Here is a 23,531-nt window from a genome sequence, read left to right as displayed (position 1 = left end):
GCTTTGTCTCAAACCAGTGAAGTACTTCCAATCACTTTCTTTCATTATCAAAACCAGAACGGTTTCTGAATCTCCTGGTCCACCGTTATTATTTAGAAGAATTGTGACCATAGTTGAGAGAATAATTGCTGAACAGACTTCTTGCTATCAAAACAAATTTAGAAGGGGGAAAAAAACCCTGCATCCTTAACTTTATTAGATAGCTAGATCATCTTTTTAAGAAGGGCAGTGACTGCTAATTATTTTGCTCTTCCTCCAGTTTTCTAAACAAGGAATAAATTCTGAGAACTCAGTGTTGAAGGTTTCAACTGTTTTGTGTTTAGGATCCTGAGCAATATGTCTGAATAGTTGAAAGACATATGCATTTTGCAACACTCTCCCCACCCCCAGGAATGAACTCTTCATCTTTAACAAGGTGATCTGTCCAGGCCTAGGTAGATTATCTGTGAGATAATTTGGTAGGTAAATGCAAAACCAAGATCATCTCTATTCCATTCCTTGTGAAATTCCAAGCGGCATTACTAAGGACTCAGGCATAAAAGTTTAGAATCTGTGTCTTTGCATGAATTTAATCATCTCCATCAGAATCCTTAAGGAATTACAATAACAGTGATTCATTCATAATTCACAATTTCCATTATCTTCTTTCTACATCTAGTGTGGGGGGTAAAATTTATGGCTTCATTTACATTGTGTTCTATGAATAATAGAAGAAATACAGTAAAGACCCATGGAAATGTTCTTGCTGCTGACGCTGTTTGGAACACATCTGCATCACAATAGCCTTCTCGCCTTCCACAGTGCAGGATCCGCCGAGCTTGCAGCTGCGAGGGGAGCATTTCAAAGGGGCCATTCTCATTATACAGAGCCTTCTCTTTCTTTGAACTTCAAAGCAGAATGAGGAGACCTTAAATGATATGGGGTAGGTATGTGATGAAATTGTTACTTCAGGTATAAATATCCTCAATTATGTGTTTATGGGGAAACAGTCATTCAGTGGAGCAAATATGTTTGCTCAGAATGATATCTGACTGGCAGCCAGGAACAAATTTAATCTTAAGATTTCTTTGAGCTGTTGGGGCCTTAAGGATAATCTAAACCAAAGCCCTCCTTTTGCAAAAGGGGAAATCAAGGCATAGAGACATAAAATGACTTATTCAAGGTCACATAATGGAGGGAGGGTCAGAAACACAAATTCCTTGCTCCTGGTCCAGTGCTCTTTCCAGGATATCACGTTACCTTTGTTTTAAACACAAAGCACCTGGCTTTGTGACACAGCAATGAAGCTAGGAGTAATCCTCTTGGCGAGGGATTTTCAAACATGGAGCGAAGACATTTTCAAGGATTTCTCCCTTAAATAATAATCTCTCTCAATTGAAAATCTTCCTGACAAACATTTTGAGATTTGAAGAAAGAAATTTGTCATACTTCTGCGATTAAGTAAATCTCATTTTTCTTCTCCCAAGGAATGACAATAAAGCTGACGAAAACCTTACGACATTCAGATTTCTTCCCCCGGTGTCTAGTGGTTGCGTAGAGCAATACTTTCTCACTATTCCATCCACAAAAGAACAAAAACTAGCCTATATTTAAAGAGTGGTCTGTCCTTTGAATCAGGAGCTTTCCAACGACCATATGGAGCATGACCCAGCCAAGCCAAACCCCCTCCACATGGTAGGGGTTCAAGGCATTTTCGTGAAAACTTAAATTAAAAAATGTGCTTTTACTTGTAGATTTTGTTGGCTACAAAGAGTCATTTCTAAAACCTGTTATGTTCATCACTCCCTTCCCTGTGCCATGCTTCCTACTTCCCCATCCCTGGTCTTTTCCTATTTTGTTTTTGAAGAGAACACAAATCATGGAAAATCATTATATAGAAAGGCCTTGGGAGGGATGTCTTGTTTCTTACAGGAGACTCACAAAGCGTGCTCTGTCTCTAATTTTATTAAAGTAATTCAGATATCATGTTAGGAGGGAGGCCTTTTGTAGCTGGAAAGGGCAACTGATATTAGTAGGCAAAACACATACAAATTCAACAGCGCGGTGATTCACAGACGCATATTCTCTGTGATCCAACATGTCTAATACATTTAGTCATGCACAATAAAAACCAAACAAAAGAATCAACTATCGGCCTTTCACTGCCCGCTTCCCACCCCAAGTTTTAAGGAATTCCTCCAGTTATGCACAAAACAAAATCATGGTCCCCCCACCCCAAGTCAGAAGGAAAACTCAAAGCGCATCTACTCTAGACAAGGAAGGAAAAAAAGAGCAGATCGCTTTATTTACCTTCCTGTGCTAAGTGCTTGCATTGCCCTAAAGGAAGTGTAATTTGGCAGCAAGGTGATCTCACTCTATAGAGAATTCTAGTAGGTACCGACAGAGTGTGACCAATAGCAGCAAACTTGGATTTCTATGGAACTTTGTAAACTAGCCAAGATCCAATCTTATTGCCCATTTCAAAAGTCCACCCGCTAAACTAAATTCAACCTGATTAAGACACTCCTTCAATTCCAGGGTAAATCAGTGTCTGCTTTTTACATACTAGGCTGTCATTCACTCTGTTACAAGATCTGCTTACTAAGTGTAGGATGAAGACCAGGTTTTTGATTTTGACTTGTATGACTCCCGAGGAGTCTAAGAACCTGCTGGTCTACTGGATCCCTCTCCTTCCCATAAACTATGCTTTTTCCCCACCCACCACAATGGGATGGGGATGGGCAATTAAATCTATACAGACGTGCAAACCTTGTTTCTGGACCCTGCTTCTCTTCAATCTGGTTATAGAAACTCAAGTTTTGTCTGTTTAATTCTACTCTGACTATTCTTTTCTGAAAGAGACATGCATGTAAAATAAAGCTATTAACTTTATTTTACAGACAGCAGAGAGAGAGAGAGAGAGAGAGAGAGAGAGTTTCTACTTTGTGGGTGCACAAAGCAATCTGCGTTTTTCTCTGGGTGATTGCCTTTTTATTCCACTTTATTTTAGTTATGTATTATTTATTTTGGTTGACGTAGTTAAGAGCAAGCAAGAGCAAACTTGTAGTTAGTGCCTGAGAAATCCATGCAAGGTTGGCAATTTGGTGGCTTAAGGGTAGACATAAAATGTCCAGACAGAAGTCCCGGCAATCAGGCTGTTTAGGTCAGTAGTTTCCAACTGGGGGCGATTTGGCCCCCAGGGGACATTTGGCAATGTCTGGAGACACTTTCGATAGTCACAACTGGGGAAGACTTGCCAGCTACGTCTAGCAGGTAGAAACCAGGGATGCTGCCGCCCCACCTGCCGTGCGCAGGACAGACCCCACAGCAAAGAATCACCCCGCCCCAAATGTCAATAGCGCAGTGGTTGAGAAACCCTGCTCTCGATCAAGTCTCACCCAGAATATTGTGTCTGGTTTCAAGGCCAATTCTTTAGTAAAAATCCTGCCACTCTGGAGCTTGTCTCAGGTGTGTGGCTGGAAGGTGGGGGGACTTGATATTATCAAACACGATGAGGCGGAGGGGACCAAGGCTGTTTGGGCCAGAAAAAAAGAGGCTCAGAAGACACGGAAGTTGGTTCTATTACTTCAGAGGCTGAATTGAAAGCCACAGGGAGAGAGATTTTGGCGTCACATGAGAAAGTCATTTCAAACAATCAAAGTTACCAGGAGTAGAATAAGCTCCCTTGTGAAATAATGGGTATCCTGTTAGTGGGTAAGTTGAAGCAGACCCACGAGTACTGTTTCCTTAGAATGGAAGCTCCCTGAGAGCAGCCAGGTGCTCATCTTCCGCACCACTGTTTCCCCAGGGACTCGCACAGAGTCAAGATAGAGTAGATACTGAATAAGTGATTATTGAATGAACAATTATTACTCATCGAAGGTATTTATCAAAGACATTGTAGACGACATTCAAGGATAGAAAGACTTTCATTTTTCTTTTTCGTTTGGCCTCATATTTCTAGCTGACTCTTAGGAAATATGTTATCTGAATTTTAAGATAATAGTAAGCAGAACTGAGAACCAGCAGAACTCGATAGAATAATTTTAAGCTATATTGGGGAATTCATTTTCAGAGACTATGAATCCATATGTAACCACGCATTGACATGAAAGTTGTGTCCCACTTTCAACAACTCCAACATAGTAGATAACCTAGAGGATATATATTTTTAACTTTTTATTGAAGTATTACATACAAACAGAGAAGTGTACATGAGATAAGTCTACAGTTTGTTGAACTTATTTTTCTTTTTAGGTATGCTTTTTTTTGATGAGGAAGATTTGCCTTGAGCTAACATCTGCTGCCAATCTTCTTTTTTTTTTTTTTCGCCAAAGCACCAGTACATAGTGGTGTATCCTGGTGGTAAGTCCTTCTAGTTCTTCTGTATGGGATGCTGCCACAGCATGGCTTGATGAGCGGTGAATAGGTCAGCACTCAGGATCCGAACCAGCGAACCCTGGGCAGCCAAGGTGGAAGCACAAACTTAACCACTATGCCACGAGGCGGAACCCTGTTGAACTTATTTATTTATTTAATTTTACTTTTTCTAGCTTTATTGAGTTATGATTGACCTATATCATTGTGTAATTTTAAGATGTACAAAGTGATGATTTGATACACGTATACATTGCAAAATGATTACCACAATAAGGTTAGTTAGCACATTCATCACCTCACACGATTACGATTTCTTTTGGTGATGATAACAGTTAAGATCTACTTTCTTAGAAGCTCTCAAGTATGTAATATTGTTAACTACAATCACCACGCTGAATATTAGATTCCATAACTTGTTCATCTTATAACTGGAAGTTTATACCCTTTGACCATACAGTTTGTTGAACTTTTAGAAGCTGAACATCCCCATGACTCTACTACCTAGAGGGAGAGCCTGAACATTTCTAGCACCCCAAACCCCTATTTGTGTTCCCTGCGGTCACCATCCCCCGAAGGGAAGCCACTCTTATGACTTCTAACAGCATTGAATAGTTTTACCTAATTTTATGCTTTATATCAACGAATGAGTGTGTGTACTCTTCTGTTTCTGTCTTCCTTCACTCAACTCTATGCTTGTGAGATGCATCCAAATTCTTATGTGTGGTCGTAGATTGTTTACTCTCATTAAAGAAAAGTATTCTATTGTGTGACTGTACTATAAGTTATTTATCTTTTTAGTCCTTGGTGGGCATTTGAGTAATTTCCAGTTTGGGACTATTATGAGGAGTGTCGCTATGAACATTCTAGAACGTGCTTGTATCCTTTATGTATTGCGGTGTACAAAACCACAACAACAAACCAACAATGGTGTATCATTTGTTATGATTCTGTGGATTGGCTTGGCAGTTCCTCTGCAGATTCTTTCTGGGCTCATCATGCACTATATTCAGCTGCAATGGAAGGTTCGAGATGGCCTCACTCACATTTGCAGTTGGTGCTGGCTGTCAGCTGAGGCGTCTTGCATCTTCTCCACATGGGCATAGCAGTCTCAGAGCAGTGTTCCAAGGGGGTGAAAGCAAAAGCTACAAGACATCTTGAGGTCTAGGCTCTGGAACTTGCACACTGTCATGTCTGCCACATGGCCAGCCCAAATTTAAGAGGCTGGGAAATAGACTCCACCTTTGAATGGGAGGGGCTGCTAAAAATTGTGGCCATGCTGTTAAATCTATCACCATATCTTTTGGTGACTATTTTACACATTTCTGTTGTGGCTGGGTCACAGGTTGGGAGATGTTGTCACACAGTTTTCCAAAGTGGTTGCCCAGTTTCTACTCCCACTAGCACATATGAGAGTTTGGGTTTCTCCACATCTTTGCCAACGCTCAGTGTTTTGGAAGCCATTTTGTTTTATAAAGATTCTTTTCTAATTGAATCAACGCGAAGCTACTTCCAAACAGTCAGCTCCCTCATTACAAATTTAAACCTCATTTTCAAAATGTATTTTATACGCAACTAAAAGTTAAAAAAACCTTGCCCAAACCCTGCATCCTCTTCCAGATAAATCAAAGCACCTCTGTATGTCTCAGCTGTATTCTCCTGTCCCAACAATGGGCATCATTGTCTCTTCAGTCCCTGCGAAGATCCTCGACACCTTTGGCCAATCTTTTAGCCTATGTCTAATCTATGAACCATCCAAAAGTTTCTATTTTATAAAAATAAATTTAAAAAAAAGAAAGAAAAAGGAGTTTTCAGACTAAAGCACTTGCAGTCCACCCCGCAGTCTGCGTGTAACCAGGCATGAATATCGGTTCCCTAACTCTGATACGTGAGAAATGTAAATGTATTTTTCCATAATCAAACTTAATTTGCCTATCGAGCTTCCATTCTGAAAGGGATGGTAGGGATGGGACAGAATCTCAATCAATTCAGGGTCTATTCCACTCAGCCCTGCACATTTCTCCTGGGGCTGTATCTAATGTCTGGGGTCCCTACTCATGTTACAGCTTTGTAGGGCAGGGGTATCAAGTCCTGGACCCTCAAATCTCACTGCTGGCATTTGCTAACACAGTCCCATCTGGTCTGGGTCATTGATCCAGGCTGCTGGGTTGTCCTTCACTTCTGAAAGCCCAGCTTTTCTGGCTTTGATCTCTGTCAGCTATTTCTGCATCCCGTTTAGGATCAGGGGAAACAGCTGATTGCTCTCCTGTTCCGCTCTGAGGCCAAGGGCAACTTGCTGGGTTTGTCTAAGGCCCTTCATCTGGTGTACACTTCATTTATTCCCACCTGGCTTTGGTTGCAGGCAATCCCACTTGAGACCCCTTTTTGTGAATCAAAGAGATTGGCCACGTGGCAGACACTTGTGGCAACAAGTAGAGATGCTTCTCCTCTACTTGTTGACTGCCTCTCTCGTCATCTGTCTTTCCTTGAAGCTATTGGACTCAGTCTGGGAAGTCAGGGACGGACGGGGTGAGTTTGGGGGACCGTACTGTATCCTTTCTTGCATCCTGAGTTCCAAACGCATTGAGAAGGGTACGCAGATGGAGAACACATTCATGCATTTATTCAAATAAGGACTTCTTGAGCACCTACTATGCTCCCAAGAAAGCTGGTATCTAAGAATGGGACTTAGGTCTGAGTCACAATGAGCTTACATACTGTGACTGTTAGTTTTATGTATCAACTTAGCTGGGCTTTAGTACACAGTTATTCAGTCAAACGCTAATCGAGGTGTTGCTGTGAGGATGTTTAGCAGGTGTGACTAACATCTACAATGAGTGGACTTTATGTAAAGGAGATTATCTTGGATAATCTGGGACCTTGATCTAATCAGTGGAAAGGCTTTAAGACCAAAACTGGGGTTTCCTTGAAGAAGCAGCAATTAAGACTCCAACATCAGCTCCTGTTCGAGAGTTTCCAGCGTGCCCAGACAGACTGCTCTATGAATTCTGGACTTGCCTAGCCAGCTCCCACAAACGTGTAAGCCAATGCCCTATAATAAATCTCTGTCTGGTGGAAGCCTGATTGGTACTCACACTTCCACGCTGGTCACAGGCAGCTGTGGTCCTTAGAGCAAAGAGGAAAGATGCTTCCAGTAGACAACCAGCATACAGAAAGGAAAGAGAGAGGAAGAGTGAGAACCACGCGTTTCCAATTTCTTCTCCCTGCTGTCCCTCATCTAGGGCTGGGTGACAGAGGGCCAGAGAGGAGCCAAGAGGGTTAAACCAAGGAGATCCCTCCGCATAGAGGAAAACATTGCAAATCTTCTTTTATTCCCTCAAACACTTGATGAAAAGCAATGATCAGGAACTGTGAGAGAAAATGTAATTTTATGTACTCAAATGATAAAAAGTTCAAATCTTAGATCTGCCATCTCTGATGAAATTATTGCCTTTGATCAAAATGCTCATTGAAAGAACTCAAATTTCAGTCTTCCTCCTTCCCTCTATAGCATTTTACTGAGAATGTTACCCACTATATTACAATCCAATAAGATGCCAATTGTAATCCAGACTTTCAAACAATTATCTCACTAAGCCCAAGACATCATACTACAAATACTTGTGCAATGTATTTTAATTCAGAATCAGTCCAGTTTTTGTATGTCTGCTGACCATAGGGAACTTCAGATTACAGAGTCTAGACTCACTTTCATATCCTTTCCTCCTCAGGTCTACATTATTTCTGTGCATTGCACATCAGCATGGTGATTTTAAAGGGGCTCCGGAGAAAGGCAGATCTAGTTTTAAATCCCTGTGATGCCTTCTATAGGTTGTGTGTCCTTGGGTCAATCTCTCTGAGGTTTTGTTTCTACACCTGTGAAATGTGGATGATAACTGTACTTTGCTTCGAGGGAGATCGTGAGGAGTGAGTGAAATAATATATGTGAGGTGCTTAGTGGGGCATCTGAGTAAGATGTCATTCGGAGTCCGTGCATTTTACTTTCAATTCCTACTAAACAACACTAAAATGATACTAAAAAGAAGTCTTTTGTTTTGTTTTGAATAAATGAATGGGAGCAGGAACAGCAGCAACAAATTTTTGGAAACCTTTACCAGATAAATAGAATGTAAGTGACTCAGCCCGCTTGAAAAAATGGAATCCCAAGCCTGCAGTGTGGGAAGGCAAAAATCAACCTGATTTAAATCACAGCCCCTAAGGCTTGGAATCAGGAACACAGACGGGGTGAAGCAGGGCATCCGAATTCAGGAGGAGCAGTTGAAAGTTTGTTTAAGAACATTTTGAGCTTCAAATCCCCTCCCCCACGGCATACAGCTGGACAACTGCCCCTCCTCCATCCCAACAAAAGACCAGAAGTGTATTCTTTGGAGAGGCTAAAACAGAGGGTCTCTGGATTGGGGGATCCCAGTCATACCTGAAGGTGGGGTTACCCCGCTGAAAACAGAGTTTAAGCGAATGAATGCATTCTGGCTGCTAAGACCCCCAACTCTCCCTTTAGTCAGCTTCTGGTAGCGACATTCAGGCCTTTTTCCTTCCTAGGAGATGGAAAGAGTCTTTTCTGGGGAATCTGATCCGGTTTTGGATGTTTTGCAAAGAAACATCCCAGCCAGATTGCCTGATGAAGTTCACAGTCAATATGTCGCACTCAGAGCTTCTAATCTTTTTTTCCTTCTCCACACTCTTAATTCAGCAGACAACTGAACTACCAGACTAAGAGAAAGCTTAAACATTGAAAGATAGAAATAGAAATGAGCAGAAAACATTGTGGTAAAAAATGGAGACCATGCAGGGAAAAGAAATTAGGAAAAAAACTCTATTATTATTGTATTCATAAATCAAGAACAGGATGCTTTAAAAAGAGAACATTTGGGAAACAAAATAGAACTCTCAATAACTACAAATGAGAGTAGAAATGAGAAATTCAGGGGCCAGCCCCATGGCCTAGTGATTAAGTTTGGAGTGGTCTGCTTCAGTGGCATGGGTTTGGTTCCCAGCTACGGACCCACACCACTCATCAGTGGCCATGCTATGGTGGCAGCCCACATACAAAATAGAGGAAGATTGGCACAGATGTTAACTCAGGGCAAATCTTCCTCAGGGGGGAAAAAAAGAAAGAAATGAGAAATTCAGGAGAAGGGTCTGAAGATTAAGCTGAGGAAAAGATAAAGCCAAGAAAATCTCCTAGAAAGTAGAGAAAAAAGATGAATTGGTAGAAAGTAAGAAGATTGAGAGAACCAGTCCATGAAGTCCAATATCTGAACAATGGGAGTTCCAGAAAGAGAACATGGAGGGAGAAATAATTGAAGAACATTTCTCAGAAGTGAGGGGTGAATCCCCAGATAGGGAGAGCTGGGCTGAGCTATCAGCCCAGTGGATGGAAATAGATCTACACCAGACCCATATTATCTCAGAATACTGGAGACAAAAAAGAGAGAAAAACTAGTCAGACACAAAAGGCCAGCATCAGAATGGTTTCAAACTTCTCAACAACCATACCAGATGCTGGAAGACAAAGGAGAAATACCTTCAGATTTGAAAAAAGTTTATTCCCACTTGGAATTCTATACAAAGGTCAAACTATCAATCAAGTATGAGAGAGAAAAAAGATGCTTTTTCGGTAAGCAACGTTTAAACAATTTTTATCTCCCACGTATCCTTTCTCAGGGAGCTACTGAAGGATGTGCTCTACGCAAAAGAGAGAATAAACCAATAAGGAAATTCAGGATTCAGCATTCAGGAAAGAGGAGATACAACACAAGAGAGAGGCAAAGGGAATCCAGAGGAAGATGCTGACAAGAGATCTCAGATAGTAACCATGCGTCAGGTCTGGAGGGCAACCATTTCAGGTTGGAGTGTATCAGAGGCCTCCAGGAAAGGTCTCTCAAAGAAGAGGAAGTTGACAGAATATCTGATTACCTAAATAGTTTGAAAAGAGATTTAGAAAAAAGAGAGTTCGGAGTTGAATTAGTGTTAAGTTCACAAAAAACAAAACAAAGCGAACAGAAGACAATTATATTTAAGGAAACTAAAATTTGTACAGGAAAGAAAAATAATCATTCGTTTGCTCATGACTCCTCTGTGAACAGCGTTTACAGAGTCGTGATGTCAACACTGAATATTGATCTAGCAAAATTACAAAAAAATTATAATGGGAAGTTGGGAGAACGGAAAGTTGTACTGGAAAGTGTGTGGTGAGGAGTAGGGGAATGAATACAAATTCAGTCGTCATTATCCATACAACGAGGTCAATACACAATGTCTAAAACTAAAAAATAAAGACGTGATAATAAATATGTTGTTCAGAGATGTGAAGGTAAATATCCAAACAATCTCTTCAGAGAGTTGCAAGTGATGATCTCTGGGAAGACAGAAGTGAGGGGAAGGGTAGAGAGTCGCTGAGTTTTGCATGAACTTGTGTAACTCTTTGACTCTTTAAATATGAACATTTATATCTTTGATAAACATAAAATTACAAAAAGTCTCAGCAGAGTGCCTGTTGTGTCATGAGTCCTCAATAATTCACTCTTATCAGTTTTATTGTCCCTAGTTTTCTCAATCCTGGGCAGATGTCAAAGGAAGCAAGGAAAACCCTTCTTGATGCAGAACAATTCAATCTCTGTGTTGGCTCTAGTCAGTTTTCTTCATGATCATCTAATTGTTGAATTTCGAGGAAGACGTGGAACCCTACGATACCTCAGGAAGTAAAAGGAAAGAAGCAAAACCATATTCATTGATTGCCAACTTTGTGTTCAGGATGGCGCACTTATATGAGGTGCCTGATTTCATTTACCCTTAAGATCACTCTACGCTATAAGTATTATCATCTCCATTTGATAGTTGAGGACACTCGGCCTCAGAAAGCTTAAGTAAAATTGGCCCTTGTCATCCAGTAAGAAAGGAGTGGATTTGGGATTTGAGCCCAGCTTTGGGGCATAAGTCCGTGCTCCTGCCTTGTCATCCCCATTCACAGAATTAAAAAATATGTAGACGAAGCCTTGGATGACAGTGTCATAACAGATTAATGAAAGAAGTCCGGATGTTTGGAGGACAGGTGGAACTGGCAAGGTCCAGCCACTTGTGTTCTTTTGTCAGAAATGGACCCCTGGGCTAGCTCCTGGGCACTGACCCAGAGGCTGCCCTTCTTCTCTTGTGGTTTTCAGGGCCCGGTCTTGCCAACTCTAGACCCACAGAACGAGTCTGCTGTTTGTTTAATCTTTTAGATTCCTCCTGACAGAACAACTTGTTCTCCTGCCCGCTCTGTAAAGTAGGTGAAGCCTGAATGTAAACAGAGCCTTTCTTTTTTCCTGTTCAAAATGGAGAGATGCAGTTGAAGCCAGCATCTTAAGTTAAAGGGTAGCAGGGGGCTAATTAAACCACTGGAGCGTGCAGCGGTGAAGTGAGACCCTATAAACAAGGGTGCCACATTGTGATTCTTCTGGCTTCACCCAAGTCCAAGTGGTCAGAGCGGGTAAGACTGGAATTTGGGACTACCGGTGACCTCAGGCTTCCCTGGCGTTGCAGAGGGATCGGTGCTTATCGTAGAAAATGCGGAATATACAGAAAAGTACTGTGTCAGTCAGAGTCCATGTGGGAAAGAGATGGCACAATCACAAAGGCCAAGAGGGTGTGTTTACTGCCTGGACTTTCTACAAAGGTGTGGGTAGGACTAAGGGAACCCAGCAAAGAATGGTGAAGTGCCTCAGGCCAGCAATAGTGAGGAGCTGTTACAGCGCCTAAGCCTGAAGGGGTTTCGGAAGGCTGAGTTCACCAGATCCTAAAGAGAGTCACAGGTATAGGAGAGAACTGAGACTATAGGCCGGGGGATAGAATCCCTTCCAACCTGGGAATAAATACCCCCATGTCTCTCTCCTCCCACGCTCTGATCACCTGCTTGTATCTTCCCTTGGTTGAACCCAACTAGAAACCACAGGGCAAGGGAATGTGTTAACACAGTGGCTAAAAGTCAGCCTCCCAGGACACAGAGCAGGGTGGAAGTGGGTGGAGAGTGGGTTTGGCGGGGGCAGAAAGAAACAATCCAATACAGGTATGAAAAATACAACAGAAGTCACTCGTGGTCCCAGCTTGTTTAACTTTTGTGCCTGCCCTCTTCTCTGTGTCTTGGCCATTGCTTTGGCTCTCCTCCTCTCTTTGTGTGTCTTTGCCACACTGTAGATCCAGTGCTCCAAATGGTGCCAACTCTTCTCAAGGAGACGAGCACTCAGAACAAGTATATTTTTATTGTGAAGACATCTGCACCTTCTTCCCAGCCAAAAATAACATATGGAAACGTTTCCCACATTTTCACCAGGGGGCACTCACTCCTTTCCCATGGACGCCTAGAAATGTTTTTTTGGAACTATTTACTGGCCAAAATAGAATCCTTTTTGTAGCCACGGTGAATACTGGAATCAGCTCTGTCCTGAAGTAATTTCTGGCCAAACAGTGTTTCTGTTTAAAATAATATGACTGGACTCAGGGTATGCATTCTTGGTAAATGTTTAGGATCCAACTAGCATGTTCCATTTGGAAAATGCTTTGAGTCTAAACGCTGCCTTTCTCTTCTCCATTGAAATGAACAAAACCAAGGAGACATTGAGACGATAATCTACGCGTTTAGTTTGTAGGTATGCTTTTCAGAGCCGAAAGCCCAACAAATCAAAGCAGGAAAGCAAATCCTCTCTTTGGGGACTGCCTTGTAACCCATCCCCACGATTCATCCTGAAGGATAAATGGAGGCTTCCTGGGGGAAACATGCTTTCTCAAGTATAAATTCTCCTGAAAGGAAAGGCATTTGTTTGGTATCGTATCAATCCTATTTAGCTATTAGGCATGACAGTGACACACTCTTTGTCAAAGAAATCATGCAGACGGTTGAGTAATAAAACAATGTATGAGGAGTGGGTGGGAGGCTTCAGACACATATTTATAAGATTCCCTTAAAAGTGTGGATTGTGTTTGAGACTTTACAAAAATAGAGATCTCTGATTCCTTTTACATAAGCATTATAACTATAGGGAAATATAAAGATATATTAAAATATACAGAATGGACAATGATGGGAAAAATTGGCTCCTGTTACCCTATTGCAGTCTTGTTATAGAGACTACTTGGTCTATCATTAAGTTGACCAATCAAAGGGAGAAGTTACCATTGGTTTGTTCTGATGAAAAAGCTTATCCTTAAGTCTGGAGACTGTATGGTGTAATGAATAAGAACAAAAGTTTTGGCATACAATCAATCTGGACTTGAATCTTGGCTCTACCATTTCTTATCTCTGTAACCTTGGGAAAGTTATGTAGCCCCTTGAGCCTTAGTTTTCTGATGTATAAAATGGGGGATATTATGCTATCTACTTAATCAGGTTGACATCAAGATTAAGAGTACAACACAGGTAAAGTATCTGGCACATTAAAACACTCAATACTTAGTGGGTATTGTTGCTATTTTTATAATAAAACAATCACATCAAAAATTTAGAGAGACTACATTATAAAGAAATCATCACATGGGTTGAAATAATTCATTGCTGAGCTTTCTTCCCCCAATTAACTTTAGTAGCTAGCTATGGTAGCGCTAATTAGTTATTTAAAAAACAACAGCTGTTTGAGTGGATTTACTGTCATAAAACATAGGATCCTAGAGCTGGGAGGACTAACAGATACATCTCGTCCAAACTTCTTTTAAGAGAAAGGAAATTCTTTAAAAATCTTTAAAGAAAAGCTGATGAGCCTGCAAAGCCACAAATTCAAAGTATAGATAAATAACGTAGTTCCTACTGATTGAAAAATTGTAATTTCTACATTACCTCTTTCCTTACAAATCAATGAGCAATTTCTTTTTGGTTTTTGTATTCCAGCAGACCCGTAAATTTACTTTCACTGCTTTCTGTAGAATTTTGAGACATGCTAGAGAATCTCTTATTTCAGGTTTTCATGGAAAATTGAAAATGAAATTTGATTAAAGAATTCTTTCATGATGTGAAGGACAAAGTTATCTTGTAGAAAATAAGCTAGGAAGATCAAAGTAGTGAAGGCCATCAATTGTGGCAGGTTGTTCTGCTTAAATAGTGTGTATTCATTTGAACATACTCTTGGCCTATAGCATGTATTGAGAAGAATGAGTTTTTTTGGGGTTGCTCAGTTGACGGTCCTGCTTTTTGGAGCCTCTGTATGGGGCGGGCGAGAGTACAACTAACCCAGATGGTCCCATCTTAATAGATCTGAATTCGAGTCTAGCTTATTATTTGTACTAGTAAAACCCAAAAGAGAAGAGTAGACTGGTCTAAGGCTGGTTTTGTTCTCTCAATATGAGCTACTATGTCCAAAGTTTCATATATTCTAGTCCTGTTTGATCTTCCAATTTGGCCATTTTTGCCATGATACAGAAAATATGTTAACTCTTCCCATGTAGCATTACATATGCTGAATAATGGACAGAGTTGAGATTCCAGCATGATCTCTCAACTCAATCCAGGGAATTTGCCCAGTTGAAGATAATTTCTCTCTCTTCCGAGAATTCATAGTTTTACACTTATTCTGCTCTCATGATATTTTTAGTTTTTTACTTACAGGATTGTAATTTCTTAATAAACATTGTTTTAAAAAGTAATAATAATAAAACATGAATATATTCGTGTCCCAAAATCTTAAAAAATATGGATCTAAAGGGGAAAACAGAGAGTGTCTCCCAATTCCATGACTCTTCTTACAGGTAACTACTCTTACAGTAAAGAGACATATCCTTCATGCCTTTTTCTATGCATTTATGTTAAGGATTGCTAACCCAGCTGTCTGTTGGGGCCTGGCAGATAATATCAATGAGTGAGGGCAGCTGGATATAAGACAGTGGGGCAGAGTGGAGAGTGTGGAGAGCTGGAGATGCGTGGGCAGCAGCTACTTAGCTGCTCCTGCCAGCTATTGCCATGTGGAAGGACAGGTCCAGTGTGGCAAAAACTTCCTATTTTCAAGAGAAGACTGAAATGCAGATTTTGAAGTAAAACTTCCCGATTTTTAAATCCTGACGACTATTTCAAATATTTTATAGTCACCATTCAAGGTAAACAAAACCTATCTGCAGGCTTGGTGTGGCTAATGACGGCTGATTTGTGCCCTTTGATTTATATCCTCCCTCATTATTTACATATTGCCTGTACTATTTGCATTTTCTTTCAAGGCTAATTTTTGTTTTAAAAGGCAAGCCACTTTCCTTCCGTATTTTGTATCCGTTCCATAGGACCCCACTAGACAAAAATACACCTCGTTCCAAACTGCGGTTTCCATCTACACAGTGTCCCCAAGATCATCTCCCCATCAAAACTGAAACTTACGAAGAAAGCAAAACAAAACCTAAGCCAAAGCAATAGGAACCAGAAATAAAATGATAAGAATGAACAACAGGAAAGAAGTCAACCTTAAAAAAAAAATAAGTGTAATTGAGGACTTGGTTAAAAATAGCCCCCCAAAGATGTCGCTAACAGTGGTCAATGTAGGCACATCCATACAGTTGTATTGCTTTGATGCTTTCCCCAACCCATGCCCCATCTGATCTATTTGATTGGCTGACAGCAGGATCCCTCGCTTGTTACTCGATTGGCCAGAGGTTGGACAGGGTTGGGAAGGCACATTCCATCCTTACGTTCTGATCTCTGAGATAAGTCCTCTAAATGGAAACTGAGTTGCCCACAGGAAATTGAAAAGTTGGAAAGCAAAGGAAGTTGATTTAATGGTCCTTTTGGAGATCACTTCATTTTGATATTCACAGGGCAAAGGAAAGCAAAGAACAGAGAGGAATCTGTAATTAGCTTTGAATTTCATCCAGTACATTCAGGAATGATCTTATCTCTAATAACTTAAGCCTGGAAATGGATCTACAGAGAAAAGCCTTTCTTAGATGGGTAAGTATGCTGTGACCTCCCCTTGATGCCCTCTGTAGGGTGCGTGCTTGGGCAGCATGCATCACAGTGGACTTGAGGGCCTGAGGAGCGGGGCAGGCAGGAAGATATTTAGCCCGAGAATACTTTGACAACCTCTAACTTGTCTTCCTTACTGCACTCTTGCTCCATCCTATGGATTGGCGTGATCCTCTTTGCTGAAAATCTATCACGTCACTTCCCTGTGTAAAATTCTTCAATGGTTTGCTTGCCATCAGATGAAAGTTTACACTTTAACCTAGGCTCTCAACCGAACCTAGGAGACACTGCACTTTTGGGCTCTTACTTGCCTCTCCAGTGTCCACTCTGGGCCTTTCTTCTCTCTGTTTGCAGGCTAACTTAGTCTTATCCTTCAGATCTCCGTTTAAATTGCATTTTCCCTGGGAAGTCATCCCTGCCGCTGTAGAACAGCACTGTCCAATAGAAAATAACACGAGCCACATTTAAAACACATTAGAATATATACTTAATAATAGAAATAAATATAAAAACAAATAAAATATATTTTACATGTAATATGAAAAAATATAAAAATACTCTAGATATTTTGGGATAAATCTTTGAAATTTGGTGCATTTTTTTCGCATGCAGCGCATCTCAATTAAGCCTGGCCACATTTCAGGTCTCAATAGCCACATGTGGCGAGGGACTCCCGTATTGGACAGCACAGCTGTAGAATAAGTTGACTGCCTTTCTGTGGGGCTTGTCTCTTAGCTCCTGTGCTGTGCTCCAGCCACAGAACTTCTGTCTGTCCTTTAGGTCGATCATGTTCTTTCTAACCTCTGGACTCAGCATAGGTTATTTCCTCTGCCTGAAACGTCTTCCCCACTCCTCCTGTATCTGGCTAGCTCCCGTGTAATTTTCAGGTCTCAGCTTCCTCCAGAAAACCTTCCATGACTTTCCAAATCCACGTTAGTGTCTTTCCTATATGTTCTCATGTGTTTCTTAAGAAGCATCATAGCGTGGCCCCTGCTGTGTTACCAGCACCCGTTTGCCAGTTTGTTGTTCCCTCTGGATTGTGCGCTGTATGTGTCGGTATCTCTGACTAACCAATCCAATGCCTAATACATACCAGATGCTCGATAAAGCATTACTTTCTGATTTTCAGATATCCAAACCAAACTTTTATACTCATTTTTTGGTGGCTGAGTTAACATATGGAATCAAACGTCTCAAATTTTTCAAAGTTACAAACTCAAAATCTCGTTGATTTATTTTGTAAAACCTGTTGATATAACCCGCAGACTACCTGTATACTTGGAGAATACCTTTTAAAAATAAACAGTACAACCTGAGTCAATAGTATTGTACCAACATCAGTTTTCTGGTTTTGACAACCTACTATGGCCATACAAAAATATAATCAGTGGGGGAAACTGGGTGAAGGGTACATGCGAACACCACACGATTTTTCAGGTGAGTTTTAAACTACTGCAAAATAAAAACATTTTGAAAAAGCGTTTTCTCAACTTAAAAATTGTAGGTAATCACAAAATTCCACAGCCCACAAATTCTGTTGCTCAATATTATTGAAATGCTGTGTTCTAAGGGCCAAACATGGGAGTGGGAGAGGACACAAAGTGGTGGTTCCTGGACGTTGTGGATTCGTGGCATACTTTTGAATATTAGAATTTTGGCAGCCCTCTTAGAACGATTAGGAGACTAAAAACAACATTTAAGCAAATTAGGAATAATTACAATGCAATCATTACCACAGCGTGACAATGTTTCCCAGTGTTTACAATGCAGTTAGTGGTCACCCTTTCACACCACCCTGCTATTTGAGCAGAATCGTTTACTGCCTTCCCTGTACTCTCTTAAGTACTCAGAAGCTCTTGCCCTTTTGACCTTACACTTTACTCTGGTTCATGGAAGTTTGGACCTTCCACAGTGTTTTCCTGCCTGCTCAACTAAACTGCCCATCAGGCAGATGCTGCTGCAATTGTACGCATTTTCAGTTACACCCCCCTTCAAAAAAAATGGCATGCTGGGCAAAATTTGGTTGTACCCCTGTGCCAGGCTGATGGTTCATTAGCATGAAGCAAGTCAACAATTGAGAAACATTGATCCAGATATTATAGATGGAAAATCTACTTATGTTCTTGGCCAAAGCAAACTGTTTTTATAGAGCCCAATTAAAACTCCATGTCTTTTTTGGGCATTTTAAACTCTGTTGACCTTCTCATTTTTCTTTTAGTTCAGTCTACACCGTACATTCTAACATGTGAACTCTTGTGTCATTTTGTAATTCTTCTCTAAATATATGTTTTCTCATTCTAGTAAGAACTTGTAAGTTCCATGAAGATAGGAGAACCATCTGCTACTTCTTTTGTGTCACCTCTCCCTTGGCTCCTGAGTGAGTTCAATTCCATTCTGTCCGTAAATTCTAAAAATAATCATTGTTGATTTATCTAGATTAGATGATTTGAACAAAGGCGAGAAAACTTTAATCATGCCTGTGTTGAACTTGCGGTTGAAAATTTTTGCCAACTGCTGCGCAAAAAACACTGTCAAGAGAATAAAAGACAAGCCACAGACTGGGAGAAAATATTTGCAAAAGACACATGTGATAAAGGACTGTTATCCAAAATATTCAGAGAACTCTTAAAACTCTACAATAGGAAAACAAACAACCTGATTGAAAAATGGCCAAAGACTTCAACAGACACTTCACCAAAGAAGACCTACAGATGGCAAATAAACATATGGAAAGATGCTTCTCATCATATGTCATCAGGGAAATGAAAATTAAAACAACAACGAGATGCCGCTACACATCTATTAGGATGGCCAAAATCCAAAACACTGACAACACCAAATGCTGGTGAAGATGTGGAACAACACGAACCCTCATTCATTGCTGTTGGGAGTGCAAAATGGCACAGCCACTTTGGAAGTTTCTCCTAAAACTGAACATGCCTCTTACCACGAAATCCAGCAATCATGCTCCTTGGTGTTTACCCAAAGGAGTTAAAAATTTTGTCCAAACAAAAACCTGAACAAAGTGTTTATAGCAGCTTTATTCATAATTGCCAAAACGTGAAAGCAGCTAAGATGTCCTTTAGTACATGGGTGGATAAATAAACCGGTATATCCAGACAATGGAATATTATTCAGTGCTAAAAAAAAAAAGAGCTATTAAGCCATAAAAAGAGTTGGAGAAAATGTAATGCACATTACTAAGTAAAAGAGGCTATCTGAAAAGGCTACCTACTGCATGATTCCAACTATATGACATTCTGGAAAAGGCAAAACTATGGAGACCGTAAAAAGATCAGTGGTTGCCAGGGTTTTGAGAGGAGGGACAGAGGAGTAAGCAGAGCATAGAGGATTTTTAAGGCAGTGAAAATACTTGTATGATACTATAATTGTGGATACATGCCAATATACATTTGTCCAGACCCATAGAATGTACAATTCCAAAAGTGAACACTAAGACTGGTGGAGGATGCTGATAAGGGGGGAGGCTATGACTGTGTGGGGGCAGAGGGTATATGGGAAAGATCTGTACCTTCTTCTCAATTTTGCTGTGAACCTAAAATTGCTCTAAAAGAAGTAAAGTATCAAAATGAAAAAAAAAAATTCTTGCCAATACAGACACGTATCCTTTAAGAAAAACATTCTATATTTATAATATTCACTTATTCATTCAGTAACTATTTATGGATCATATACTATGTACCTGCTGTTGAGTAGCCTCTGAGGGTACAAGGGAAGCGAGATAGATGTGGTCCTTGCCTACATGGAACTTACACAGGACCCCCTCCCTCAATGGTACCCTAACACTCAACACATCTCAGTCTTGAAAATGTGGGCTGGTCACACACAAATGGCTCCAGTACACATAGGCTCCCAAAGGGCAACATCTCCATGTATGGCTTGAGAAAGGGGCATGATTGTGCCTGAGACAATAGAAAGTACTGAATTCAGAATCTTTAGAGCACATTTTCCAGCTGGCTTACCCATGCTGCTCATTCTCTTTGTTTTGGATATAGCTTCATTTTTTTCTGTCCATAAAAGCAGTACATCCATTCCTTTCTATGAATATATAATAAAATGGTGTCCAATTGCACATGCTGTTTATTAACCTGCTTTCAAAAAGCCTGACATATGGTGGACCTGTTTCCAAGTCAACAGATAAGTGGGTTTACATACACACTAGAGTCGGAAGGCAGAGTGCTTGTGTTCTCAAATCACACTGCCTGGGTTCACATCCCCAATTCCAGAGTTACTAGCTCTGTTGATGTTGAGGAATTTACTTACCCTCCTTCTGCCTCAATTTATCAATCTTCCAAATAAGGAATAATAATGTGACCTACTTAATTGTGTTGCCACAGGATTAAATGAAAATGTAAAGCACAGACTGAGAACTCAATCATATTAGCTATCTGTCTATGTCGATTGTTTTCAAACTAGTTTAAAGTAGTTTGCTCTTATAAAAAAGAGTTTTGCAGAGCCCTAGATAAAGAGACACACACACACACACACATACACACAGAGTGAAGCTTCTCTGGACGAGGCTAAGGTGAGGATCCTGTCTCTGATGCCCCTCCTAGGTATTCTAGAGAAGTGGCTCTCAGATTGCAGTTTCTCTGGCCACCACCTGGAGAACTTGATGAAAGTACAGAGGCCCAGACTGTTTGTACTTCAATGAGCCTGGGCCTCCACGTTACTTTATTAGCTCTCCAAATGATTCTGGTGCGCACAGAAAATTGACAACCGAGCTCTACAATTCTCTGGAACACTTTCAAAGCCATTGATCCGTGTCATAATTTTTAATGGCCACATAAACTTCGTAGAATGAATACACACTGATGTATTTAAGCACTCCACTATTGATGGATATTTAGGTTGTTTCCATTGCAACAGTTGCTGCAGTATTCTTACACATATATATCCTTCTGTACATGTGTGAATGTCTGCAGGATAGATTTTTAGAAATAAAATTTCTGGGCCCGGAGTATGTGTGCTTTAAATTTTAATAAATATTGCCAAATTGCTTTCTGAAAGGTTATATCAATTTACTCTCCTGCCAACAGTGTTGAAGAGGGTGCCTCTCTCCCTACTCTGTCATTTTTCTCTTGACTCCGGTTTTAACATTATTTATTTTAGGGCATTGATGAAATCCACATCAGTGATAAACAGATCCGTAAGCACCCAACTGATTACCTTTCAGAAACAGATTCAGCAGCCCCATTGATAGTTCAGAAATCATTTTCTTATCAGTGACCTCCTCCATCACACAGCCAAGGCTTCCACTAACATATATGCTTATCTTTGTATCGCCGGTGTATTAAAAAATATAAGAAATTTTGCCACTTCTCTTGATTTCAGGCCGAGTTTTCTATTTTCTATGAAAGAGGTTATTATTTATAGCCAAGAAATTCTGAAGTCAAAAAATATAATTCTCCCATTGTTGAGTTCCTAGATGCCTTCCTCCTATCAGAGCCGTATCTCTGAGTAACACATCATGGGAGTGACAGCTCTCTGGTGATTTAGGAGCCTGCCAGATCATTAGAGCATTACCAATGTAAGGATGTAGTAGTGTAACACATCATCGGCGTGTTATCGCTCTGTGATGAATTGCTCCAAATCAGAACAATGGCCTAAAGAAACTATGATTTCTTTTAGAGTTAGAAATGAAATCTTTTTTTTTGAATAGGGAATAAAAAATATGAATGTTCTTCTTTCACAGTGGAGAGAGGTTTAAATCACATATTTTTGATCTTTTGATTATCCTGTAGTTGTTGTCTAGTTTGAGCTAGAGACAAGGTCTTCAGGTTGGATGGAGGTTTTCTAGCTATGAAATTAATTACTTGTGCTGAGAGAAGATAGGCATTCAGAAAAAAACGCCTTCTTCACTCTGATCCTTCTGGTGTGTTTCCCTCTGAGTGGGGGGGCATTGTGAATGGGGAGCTTTTTCATGTGCGCATGTGCTTTGAAACGGCAACTCCTTAAGAGCAGAGACCATCTTCTTAATAGCTTGGTCTATCACCAGAGTGCCTGAACTGTGTGTGTTGAATTCCTGGTGATGGAAAAGAGAATGTGTTCTTCCAAAGCCGGGAGTTCCACCATCGAAGTCATTCCTTTGCATCATGATGGTGCCTTTAGAATGGGCTCCTTAAAGTGGAGTTGTGCCAATGTGAGGGGCGAGAGGTGCTGGATTAACTCCACACCATTACCGGGAGCAAAAAGGATCTATAGGGCAAGGAACAAAATGTGTGTAACCACCATCTTAGATTTTCACTAAAGACTGGTTAACACCTTGGGCTTACATTCTTGCTCTGTCGCTTTCTAGCTGGGTAAGTTGCTTGACTTCTCTGAGCCAGTTTTTTCATCTGCAAATGGGGATGTAGCTAGTAACTGCCTTACAGGATGTTGTGATGATTCGAGGAGCTTTTGCACAGACAGGGCTTAGTACAGCACGGGGCACGCTGTAAGTTAAGTGCCTTGTAAATGTGGGCAGTGGTGGTTGTGGCTGTTGTTATTACTGTTATTATTTTAAAATTTGCTGCCAGAAGGGAAAATGCCTTGAAGTTTTGAAAGCTCTGGGGGGCCTCATGGGCATGCTAGTGTCTTCAAGCCCAGAGCATTTACGTTCCTTGTTTCCTAGCCAAGTGTTTTAGCTTCTCTGAATTAAGATCTGTACCAGTCACTTGGAAAGACAAACTCTCAAATAGGACATTCCAACAAGCTACAAGTACCTGCAGTGAATTCCCTTATAACGAAGTTTCGGACCTGATGAGAGAATCTGGAACTGGCCATTGGCATGAAAAGCAGCGTGTGCAATTTAAAAATGATTGAGTTTATTGGGAGCTGCTGCTGCTGTTAAATGAGCCGGGCACTATGCTAGTGTATTGCATTTGGTCCCTTCAACAGCTGTATGAGGTAGGCATTAACACTCCCACTCAGCAAATGAGAAAAGTGTGGTTCAAAGAGGTCAGGGAACTTGCCCAGGGACACATGGCAAGAAATATGTGGAACCAGGATTTCATTCATAAGGTTCTGATTCTGGAGCCCCAGGTCTTAACTTCTACACATTTCTGGAAAACACGTATTTCGCATTCACAGGGTAGATCTGCATGTTTTGAGGTGTGTGGCCCACCTAGAGGCATTCTGTGAAATAGATACAAATGGAAAACACACCAGAAAATTAACATCAGTATCTTGGTGGATAACAGAGCTTTGAGAAGCCCTGGTTACCCTGTGTCCTGGCCATCGGCGC

The 23,531-nt window shown here is 40.7% G+C and overlaps 1 long non-coding RNA gene across 2 annotated transcripts in view; it reads left to right on the top strand.

Moving 5' to 3' along the window:
• The first annotated feature begins 792 nt into the window (after positions 1-792).
• The window catches only part of LOC139082630 (uncharacterized), a 49,306-nt gene continuing 26,567 nt past the window's right edge, over positions 793-23,531 (top strand). The window contains exon 1 of one of the 2 annotated variants that reach the window (XR_011538836.1): positions 793-922. This is a non-coding gene — a long non-coding RNA (uncharacterized lncRNA). The remainder of the gene's footprint in view (positions 923-23,531) is intronic. The other variant, XR_011538837.1, reaches the window with a different exon arrangement.

Source organism: Equus przewalskii, chromosome 3 (genome assembly GCF_037783145.1).
Source record: "Equus przewalskii isolate Varuska chromosome 3, EquPr2, whole genome shotgun sequence".
Lineage (NCBI taxonomy): Eukaryota > Metazoa > Chordata > Mammalia > Perissodactyla > Equidae > Equus > Equus przewalskii.
This window is presented reverse-complemented; position numbering and strand designations above follow the sequence as displayed.